The sequence below is a fragment of the Dromiciops gliroides genome, chromosome 3 (genome assembly GCF_019393635.1).
Source record: "Dromiciops gliroides isolate mDroGli1 chromosome 3, mDroGli1.pri, whole genome shotgun sequence".
Lineage (NCBI taxonomy): Eukaryota > Metazoa > Chordata > Mammalia > Microbiotheria > Microbiotheriidae > Dromiciops > Dromiciops gliroides.
The window spans coordinates 623,943,748-623,954,056 of record NC_057863.1 but is presented as its reverse complement, the minus strand read 5'-3'; positions in this window follow the sequence as shown (position 1 = coordinate 623,954,056).

Sequence of the window (10,309 nt, the reverse complement as noted above, 5' to 3'; positions counted from 1 at the left end):
TTATTGGAAAATAGAAAGAAAAAGATTGAGAACAGAATTCTAACAGCCTGGCATTCCTATCTTTCCTCAAATTTCCTGTGAAGTCCTCTGCCGCCACCACCATCAAGTCTGGAAGCCAAAAGGGCCAGCGCTCTCTGCCCAGGCTCCCTTTCCTCCTTCCTGTCTCCTCCCAGACCATAGGAGGCTCCTCCAGTTGATTGGCTGGTAGACTTGATAGACAGCACCCATGAGCAAACGTCATTTCCTGACGCCAAGGAAAAGCCACAATGCCTCTGAGGCATTTTCCTCATGGTGGAGCTCTCCACAGCAAGTCTCCAGTAGGTGATGTCATTCCAATCATTACAGTCCCCCCTTTTGTTCCTCAAGAAACAAAATGTTTCCTTGACGGAACAGTAAAAAGAATATAATAACTAATGCTAACTAATAATATGTGAACAACATTTGTTAAGGGCTAAAATTCTAGCTAAACTGTCTAAAATATCTAATGAGTGGTCGCCAATAAATTATAAGCTTTAGCAAGAGTTAGACTTTTAAGCATTTATTAAGGAGAATAAGAATTTGGTAAAGAGAGAGAAAAAGGCCTAGATTCCTATCTATTAAAGGGAGAGCACATTTCTAGCTCCGCTCTCCACCAGAGTCCAAAGGAAAGAGTGTCAGACTGAGCGCTACTCTCTTCCTTCTTCCTCCCACTACCCAACGTCACTTCCTGATGCCAAAGAAAAGACTCCTGGTCTTGCCCTCAAAGACCTTCACTTCATGGGTGGAACTCTTCTACAGTAAGTCTCCAGCAGGTGGCGTCATTCCAATCGTTACAAGTTAACAGATGCCATCAGGTACAGGACAGCTTTTCTATCATAGGAAACATGAGCAATATCCAACTGACACATAGTCAGATCATCTCTGTTTTTCTAAGCCATCTACAGCCCCCAGTCAAAACATTTTTGTAGCTTCTAATTTAATATCACTTCCTTCAACCACAGTTTCCTTCTCTCTGACTTGGGGTTGAGAGATTTGGATCTCTCGCTAGATCTTGGCCTTTCAAAAGTACCAAAGGACTCATAATGAAAAGTGCTACTGGGGCAGCTAGGTGGCGCAGTGGATAGAGCACTGGCCCTGGATTCAGGAGTACCTGAGTTCAAATCTGGCCTCAGACACTTAACACTTACTAGCTGTGTGACCCTGGGCAAGTCACTTAACCCCAATTGCCTCACTAAAAAAAAAGTGCTACCCACTTCCAGAGAGAGAACAGATGAATTCTAAGTGTAAAACAAAGGATCATTTTCTCACTTTTCTTCATTTTTCTTGCTTTTTTGTGGTATGGCTAATATGGAATGATTTCACATATAAGATTCATCCTATCACTTACATTCTCAGTTGGTGGGGGAAAAACAGGACAGAAGGAATGAATGTGGAACTCAATTTAAAAAAAAATAAGAACATTAAAAATGATAAATATTTTTTAAAATTAAAAAAAAGTTGTCTTTCTATAAGTTTCCATTCAAGTGCTACCACCTCTAATTTCTAAAGTGTCTCTTCCTCCTCCAGTTTTCCTAGAGCATTTTGTCTGCATCACTCCTCTGCATCATTCCCTACTTCATATTATGAACAGGTGACATTACCACCACCAATAGAATGTCATTTTAAATTATCATACCCCCAGCACATGTATCGGATTTATAGGAGGACATGAACGAGAGTCAGATAAAATCGGCAAGTATGAATGAGTTGCAATCTGTACCACTGGAGGGAATGTCTACAATGATCTCAGACCCAGTGGAAATCTGGAGTGATCCCATCACTTAACACACAGTCTTGACACAAAATAACTGGTGCCTGACAAAGGTTCATTAAATCTTTACTGAAGCTCTTAGAAATGGACTAAAGACGCTCCTGGTCCTGGGTTAGCTTGTCAGCATTCCAAGGCTATATTTTCCATTCCCTTTTTCACTAAGCTGAGGGGGCACTTACCACATAGCAGCCGAGGGGAACTTCATCCTTACACCTCTGCTGATTCTTCTCTTGCCCATTCTAGGCTCAGGAGGAGAATTTATTCAGTTGCCATGGGTAGAGACAACAGCCTAAATGAAAACTCAATGTGTCTCCCCTCACCCCTTACTCCAATTTGCAAATAATTCTTAGGTGGGAAAATCCTAAGTCCAAAATGTTACCTAGGTGTTGGAAAACAATGAGGTGGGGGGGGAGAGAAAGAGAGAAAGAGAGAGAGAGAGAGAGAGAGAGAGAGGGAGAGAGAGGGAGAGAGAGAAACCAATTCCACTTTGGTAAGACAGCCTGCTTTAGTGTCAAGGGTACTTGAAATAATAATAATGAGGAAGATGATAATAAAGTAATTCTACAGAGCTCTTATATCTGAATTGTTCCACAATTAAATTGGCAAAAGTTTACTAATCAGGGGCAGCTAGGTGGCGCAGTGGATAGAGCACTGGCCCTGGAGTCAGGAGTACCTGAGTTCAAATCCGGCCTCAGACACTTAATTAACACTTACTGGCTGTGTGACCCTGGGCAAGTCACTTAACCCCAATTGCCTCACTTAAAAAAAAAAAGTTTACTAATCACAAACCAAGAAGCTGAAAGGGACTTGGGTGACTATCTTGTAGATGAAGGGGTCCATGGACCTGTGGGCCCATGCAAAGATTTCCAGGGGGAGTGAAGGGACAGGGGTCCATGGACTTAGATGGGGGAAATAACAACTTTATCATTGGTTCCCTTTGTAATCCACTGTATTTTATTTTATGCATTTAAAAACATGATTGTGAGGAATCCATAGGCTTCATCAGACTCCCCAAGGGGTCCATGGCACAGACAAGACTCATAACCCCTATACTAGATTGACCCCTACCTGAACAAGGATTCCCTTCACAGCATTCCCAATAAGAGGTTACAGCCTTTGTTTGAAGACCTTGAAAGACCAGAAACCCTCTTCCTCCCAAGGCAGGAGGTCTTTGAGGAGAAATGAAGGGTCTTCATGAAACATCCAAGAGACCAGTGTCACTGGATCAAAGGGGTTTGAACATGAGGGGATTTTTGTATTTGATCCTGGGGGTGATAGGGAGCCACTAAAGATTATAGAGTAAGGGGAGTGACATGGCCAGACCTGCAATCTAGTAAAAATCACTATGGTAGCTGAATGGAGAATGGACTGGAGTGGGGAAAGACTCAAGGCGGGCAGACCCAGACTTGTAGTGACTGAAAAGTTATAACATGTTCTGTGTTGAAATTTATTTAAATGTAGTTACAAAGCAAGTTTAACTAGTAGTATTGAAGTTTAATAATCTTTTATAAAAAAGATTAGGGAGGCTTCAGTATCTCCTCTTTACTTTTTCCTCTCACAGACTAAGATGCATTGAATTCAGGCACTCATTTTGTTTGCAGGTTGGGTTTTTGTATTTTTGCTTTTTTCATTTGAGATGGTCATCAGGCACATTAAAGTTTTGGAGTCTCTCTCTCTCTGCCACACACACACAAACACACACACACACCCTTTGCTTAGACCTCTAGATCTCTCTCTCTGCCACACACACACAAACACACACACACACACACACACACACACACACACACACACCCTTTGCTTAGACCTCTAGATCTCCCTTATTCACCCTAATGCCAATGAGTTCTTCCTTTGATCCCCCTTCTCCTGGGCAACACTCAAACATTTACTGGTTTGCTAGGAAATGCCAGTGAACACTCGATTTGACCTTTATGGATGAGGGTGAGGTCTGGTGGCCCTGAATCACCAGGATATGTCAGATGTGAGGCCCCCTGCCATGCCAGAGAGAGACAAATGGGAACGTGATCCTGGGCTGGGCGAGAACTCAGAGGGGCTCCTTAAGGAATCCTTGAACCCTAGAGCTCCTAAAAGGGCCATGGGACATTTCACCCCTTCCCACAAAGCCTCACACAGAAATGCTAAGGTTACCCACCCCTGCCCCAAAGTCCTTAAATCTCAAAAGAGAAAATAGACAAGAATCCAAAAGTAGGTTTCCTAGTTCCAGTCCAAACCCCTCATTTTACAGAGGAAGAAAGTGAGTACCAGAGATCAGGGAAGTGACTTGCCCAAGGTCACACAGGTGGTTAGTGGCAGAGGTAAGATTCAAATCCATATCATCTGACTCCAAATCCATCAGGATTTCCACTTCACCCTATTACCTTCCCTAATTGAGCAGCTCTACCCCACTGACGTTCCTTCCCAAACTATTTATGTTTTATTGTTTGGAGGCTTGGGTCCCAACTATACTTGTAGAATCCATTTGCCTCACAGATTCTCAGTTTGTTCATCCATAAAACGGAGCTAATAATATCTCTGTGGTTGAATGTGATAAGGTAGAGAAAGTACTTTGCAAGCCTTGAAAGCACTATAAAAGTATCAGCTTTCGATCACATGTGTGAGCTAGAAACTTCTCATATTACAGATGAGGAAACTGATCCATAGGGAACCTAAGTACCTTGCCCAAGACCATATAGTGATAGCAGGAATTTGAACTCAGGTCCTTGGACCCCACTTCTTGTCCATCATCAGGTATAGTCCCCTATGGTGCTCTTAAGGACAATTTTGGTTTCTTTCCCTCTGTTTAGTCAAGTTGGAAATTATTTTTCAACTGCTTTTACACAATAGATGTAAATCCCTGGGTGTTGGCTATATATGTATATTATCACACCCACACTAGGTTTTCATCATGGATTTATTAATACCCTCCCTCCCTTTCAAATAAGAACTTGCAAAATCCCTTTTAAACTAGATGTTATTTTGTGTGCTGAACTATTTACCACCCACTCCTAAAAGCAGAAACTATGGACGCACTCCTTGGCTCCTTTTCATATGCTGAGATCAAAAGTCAAGTTCCCAAAGAATTTTTAATTAGCTAATCTTGAGGAGATTCATCATGATTATGGCCATTTTGCAGATGAAGAAACTGTAATTCAATATGGCAAACATTTATTAGGCACCAATTATATGTAAGGCATTCAATTAAACAAGCATTTATTAGGCACTGATTATATGCAATGCATTTTTTTCATCCACTTTACTTTTCCTGTATGGATTGGCAAGCAAGTTAATTTATCAGTACATAAATTCAGGTTGGGTCCAAAATTGAATGGGAGGAAAAAACAGGCTGGATTATTTTGGGGGAATTCTGTAGTGTTTTTAATGATACTGAATCACTCCTCAGTCCAAAGATTTGCCTTTTAAAATGGTCTCTGCCAATGGGTTGTATAGTTATGAATCATGGATCCACAATTTCTGAAGATTCAAATTTATGGGTGCCCCAAAGTACAATGGAGACCCATGGTGGGAATAAGTAGATCGCGGTATCTTTTCTTTCTTTTTTCTTTCTCTTTTTTTTTTTTTTTGGCAGGGCAATGGGGGTTAAGTGACTTGCCCAGGGTCACACAGCTAGTAAGTGTCAAGTGTCTAAGGCTGGATTTGAACTCAAGTACTCCTGAATCCAGGATTGGTGCTTTATCCACTGCACCACCTAGCTGCCCCGTGATATCTTTTCAGTGGCTATTTTTATGCAGGAAGCAGATGAATGGACATACATTGTCTATATAGTGGGTATAGCCCTTGACCTGGATTCCAGAAAACCCTAGTTCAGATCTAGCCTCAGACTCTTACCAGGTGTGTGTTGTTGTTATTGTTGTTCAGCTGTGTCCAATTCTTTGTGATTCTGTGTCCATGGGGTTTTCTTGGCAAAGATACTGGAGTTGTTTGCCATTTCCTTCCCCAACTCAATTTACAGATGAGGAAATTGAGGCAAACAGGGTGAAGTGACTTGCCTAGGGTCACAAAGCTAGTAAGTTTCTGGGGCTGGATTTGAATTCAGATCTTCCTGACTCCAAGTCCAGCTCTTTACCCACTGCTCCACTTCACTCCCCCTACTAGCTGTGTAACCCTGGCAAATCACTTTGCCTCTGTCTATATCAGTTCCCTCAATAATAAAATGGTAGTAATGTTAGCACCTACCTCCCGGTGTTGTTGTGAAGATCAAGTGAGGGGATATTTGTAAAGTGCTTAGCACAATGCCTGGCATTGTGCTTAATAAATGCTTGTTTCCTTCCCTGCTCTCCCCCCTAACTCCCACCCCCTAGGATATGGACAACCAGAAAAGGAGGCAGAATATTTGTGGATCCACATTGATGAGATCCTGGATCCACAGAAGTTTTAAGACAGATACATGACACTAAAGTCCAAACAGTCCCTGACCTCAAGGAGTTTATATTCTACCAGAGAAAAAGATCCTGTACAGAGGTTGGAAAGGAGGGATGGGAGGCAACAGCACAACAGAGGGAACACACTCAGTGACAGGGCTTAGAGATGGCCCACAAGCAGTGGGGTGAGCCTAGGGAGAGCTAGCCAATCAAAGCTTAAGGCCCAGGGTTAGGAGGCTGAGTTCTGGTGGGAGGCGGAAGCCCCCAGCATGCAAGCTTAGAGAGGACAAGAAAGTAGTGGGAATGGATAAGCTCACCAAGGGGTAGAGAAGAGAAGAGGAAAGACCCAGAAGAGAACCATGGGGAGGTGATGAACCAGCAAAAGAAACTGAGAAGAAATGATCGGAGAAGAGTCACGGGATAGGGGTATCACAGAAGCCAATGGGGATAGTGATTATAGGGTCACAGGACTGTGATTTCTTGAATTGTAATTTATTTTCTCTGCTTCCCTTCCCAAGATAAACAAACCCTGTGTATACAAGTATGCATTGACATAGTCCATGTCTCCTAGACCACATCTAAAAATCCATGTCTCATTCCCCATCATGAGTCCCTCACCTCTCCCTCAGGATGTGGGTGGCGTGTTTCATTGTCAAAACCCAGAGATTCAGAGCTAAAAGGGACCCCAGAGAACATCTGGTCCTCATTTTAACAGATGGGGAAACTGAGAACCAGAAGGATTGAATGAGTTTCACACTGATAAGTGTGAGTCAGGAATGGAACCCAGGGCCTCTGTCTCCAAATATTGGTGGTTTTCGGTCTTACCATACTGCCTCTGCTGGTCAACACACACACACACACACACACACACACACACACACACACACACACACACATGCAGGTGTATACCTATAAATACATGTATGTAGGTATATGTGTATATATGTATATATTTCTATATGTATGTATGTTTTATTGGCTTCAGCACAGGATGGAGCAAAGACCCAGTGTGGAGAACATACAGGAAATTGGTGGTCCAGAGGCTAGTACAAGCAAGAGCTTTATTACTATGTGGTGCAACAAGTGGGCAAAAAAAAACCCCAACCTATGTACACCCAAACACTACATGGCAATAGAGATGGGAAATAGAGGTTTGGCCACACACAAAGCCAGGGTCACTCATGCAAGGGAGGCAGATGTGTACTTGGAGAAGTGTGCTGTGGTAGAGATCCAGGTGGGAATACATGTTCAGAGTGAGGGGTCTGTACAGGGAAGTTTTATACCTTAAAAATGGATTTGGCTGAAAGAAGAGGTAATCAATACTAGAAATGGGAGGGAGCATTCCTAATTAGACCCATATGCATCAGGGAAATTTCCCAGGCTACTTATGGATACTGGAATTGGATGGGAGAGCTTCTTAATTGGGATCAGAAATCAGGTAAGGGCTTGAGTTGGTACTGGGGACCCTAGAAATGTGCATTGGCATGCAGTGACAGCAGTCCACCAGGGACCAATCCAATCAGGAGCCAATCCAATCCAATCCAATCATTGCCATGTTTGACCCAGGGTCAAAATGAGTTGGTCCAGGTAAAAAGAACAAATCGTCTGTCACTGCTTAAATGTTTCTGGACGTTAGGACCACTTAGCCTGAGTGACTCTATATTGAAGTTTTATTATCTACAACATCAGTCAAAGAATCTCAAAATTCACAATTATCCCATTGTCCTATTCTGTGCCCTAAATCCAACCATACTTCCCTAAAACAGACAGCACATGGGCTTCTGGGGTCTTGGATGATCATCTCAGTAATCAGAGTTCTTAGGACTTTCTCCCTTGTTTCTTTTATACGGGGTTGTTATTATTATAGAAATTGTTCTCCTGGTTCTATGCATTTCATTCTTCATCGGTTTATTAAAAAGCTTCAGAATGGTTCATTTTTATAATATTGATCTCATAGTATAAATTGTTCTTCTGATTCTATATCAGTTCATAGAAGTCTTTCCAGGTCTTTTGCAAATGATCAATTTCCTAATTTCTTATAGCACAGTGCCGTTCTGTCACTTTCACATACTGCAACTTATTCAGTTCTCCCAATTGAGGGGCAGCCCCTGAGCTTCTAGGGGTTTTTCTGTGGGGGGAGAATGTTGTTTTTCAAGCATGTCAGTTATGAATGCCATAGGATAATTCCTAGGGCAGCAAAATCCACAGAAGAATGTGCTGAGATAATTTTCCAACCAAGAACGGCTTGGAAGGTCAGAAGTAGGGAGCTGCTGTGCTGAGACAGGAGTGAAGCTCAACTCCACAGTCATGCTGACACAGATCCAGTCCCAGGAAGGCTTCACCAGAGAAAGAGACCCCGCAGAGCCTCTGAATCAGCTGCAGTGCCAGTGTCATCTGGAACTAAGCTCAGTCTGGTGAGAGGGTTGAGCCCTTGGCAGGGGAGAGATTACAGAGGTCTCTGCTGGTGTTGAGGTGGAACTTGGGTTTTTCACCCCTGCTGGGAACCAGGAGGTAGGCTTGAGTAGCAGTGGCCCAGGTGGGGGAGGGGTATAGGCTCATCAGAACTGACAACCGCAGCACACAAAGCTGGTTGATTCCACAAGTTGGTCTGGGGTCATCTAACGACCAGGGAACAAGCCAGGCAAGTGAAGAACCTGTTCCTCCTTAAATCATACCACCTGGGTTCTCCTGAAGCTTGGCATAGTGCAGCCTGGAAACAGTGTGCCACTATAAGGAGTTAAAAGTCAAGTAAAAGATAGGCAAGATTAGCATACAGAGAAAGGTAAGAACCATAGAAAGTTTCTTTAGTGACAAGGAAGATCAAGATGCACCCTCAGAGGAAGATGTCAACATCAGGGCCCCTATGTCTAAAGCTTCCAAGAAAAATATGAATTGGTCTCAGGCCATAGAAGCTCTCAAAAAGATAGGCATAGGAAAAAATGGAAAGAGAAATGAGGGTGATGCAGGAAAGACATGAGAAAAAAAGTCAACAGCTTGAAAAGCCAAACAGAAGAGCTCTCTGACGAAAATAATTGCCTAAGAATTAGGATTGAACAAATGGAAACTAGTAACTTTATGAGAAACCAAGACACAATAAAGCAAATCCAAATGAATAAAAAAAAAATAGAGGGCAATGTGAAATATCTTCTTGGAAAAACTACTGACCTGGAAAATATATCCAGGAGAGATAATTTGAAAATTATTGATCTACCTGAAAACTATGATCAAGGAAAGAGCTTAGACATCATCTTCCAAGAAGTTGAAGGGAAAATTGCCCTGATATTCTAGAAGCAGAAGGTAAAATAGAAATTGAAAGAATCCACTGATCACCTCCAGAAAGAGATCCCAAAAGGAAAATTCCCAGGAATATTATAGCCAAATTCCAGAGATCCCAGGTCAAGGAGAAAATATTGCGATCTGCCCAAAAGAAAGAATTCAAGTACTGTGGGGCCCCAGTCAGGATAGCACAAGATCTAGCAGCTTCTACATTAAAGGATCGGAGGACATGGAATATGATATTCCAGAGCGCAAAGGAATTGGGATTACAATCAAGAATCACCTATCCAGAAAAACTGAGTATAATCTTTCAAGGGAAAAAATGGAACTTCAATGAAAAAGAGGACTTTCAGGTATTCATGATGAAAAGACCTGATCTGAATGGCAAATTTGACTTTCAAATACAAGACCCTAGAGAACCATAAAAAATTGGAGTTGGGGGACATACCTGGGGTCGTGCAGTGGGTGAATATCTTGTATCTGAGTCTGGGTTTTGGCTGGGGTCCCCCTGGGTCCAGGGTGGATGCTTTGTCCACTGTGTCACCTAGCTGACCCATGATGACATCCTTAGGGTAAAACTGAAGGGTGAGAGGAATGCACTGGGGGAGGGGGAAGGGCAGAGGTAGCATGGGGTGAAATCCCACATAGAAGAAACAGGAAAGGGCTTATGGAGTTGGGGGAGAGATGGGGGAGAAGCAGGGAAGTAAATGAACTCTACACTCATCAGAATAGGCTCAAAGACCTTAATCTCATCAGAACTGGTTCAAGGAGGGAATAACATAAACACTCAATTGGGTAGAGTAATTTATCTAACTCTGCAGGAAAGTAGGAGGGAAAGGGAATAAGAAGGGAGGGCAGATTGGGG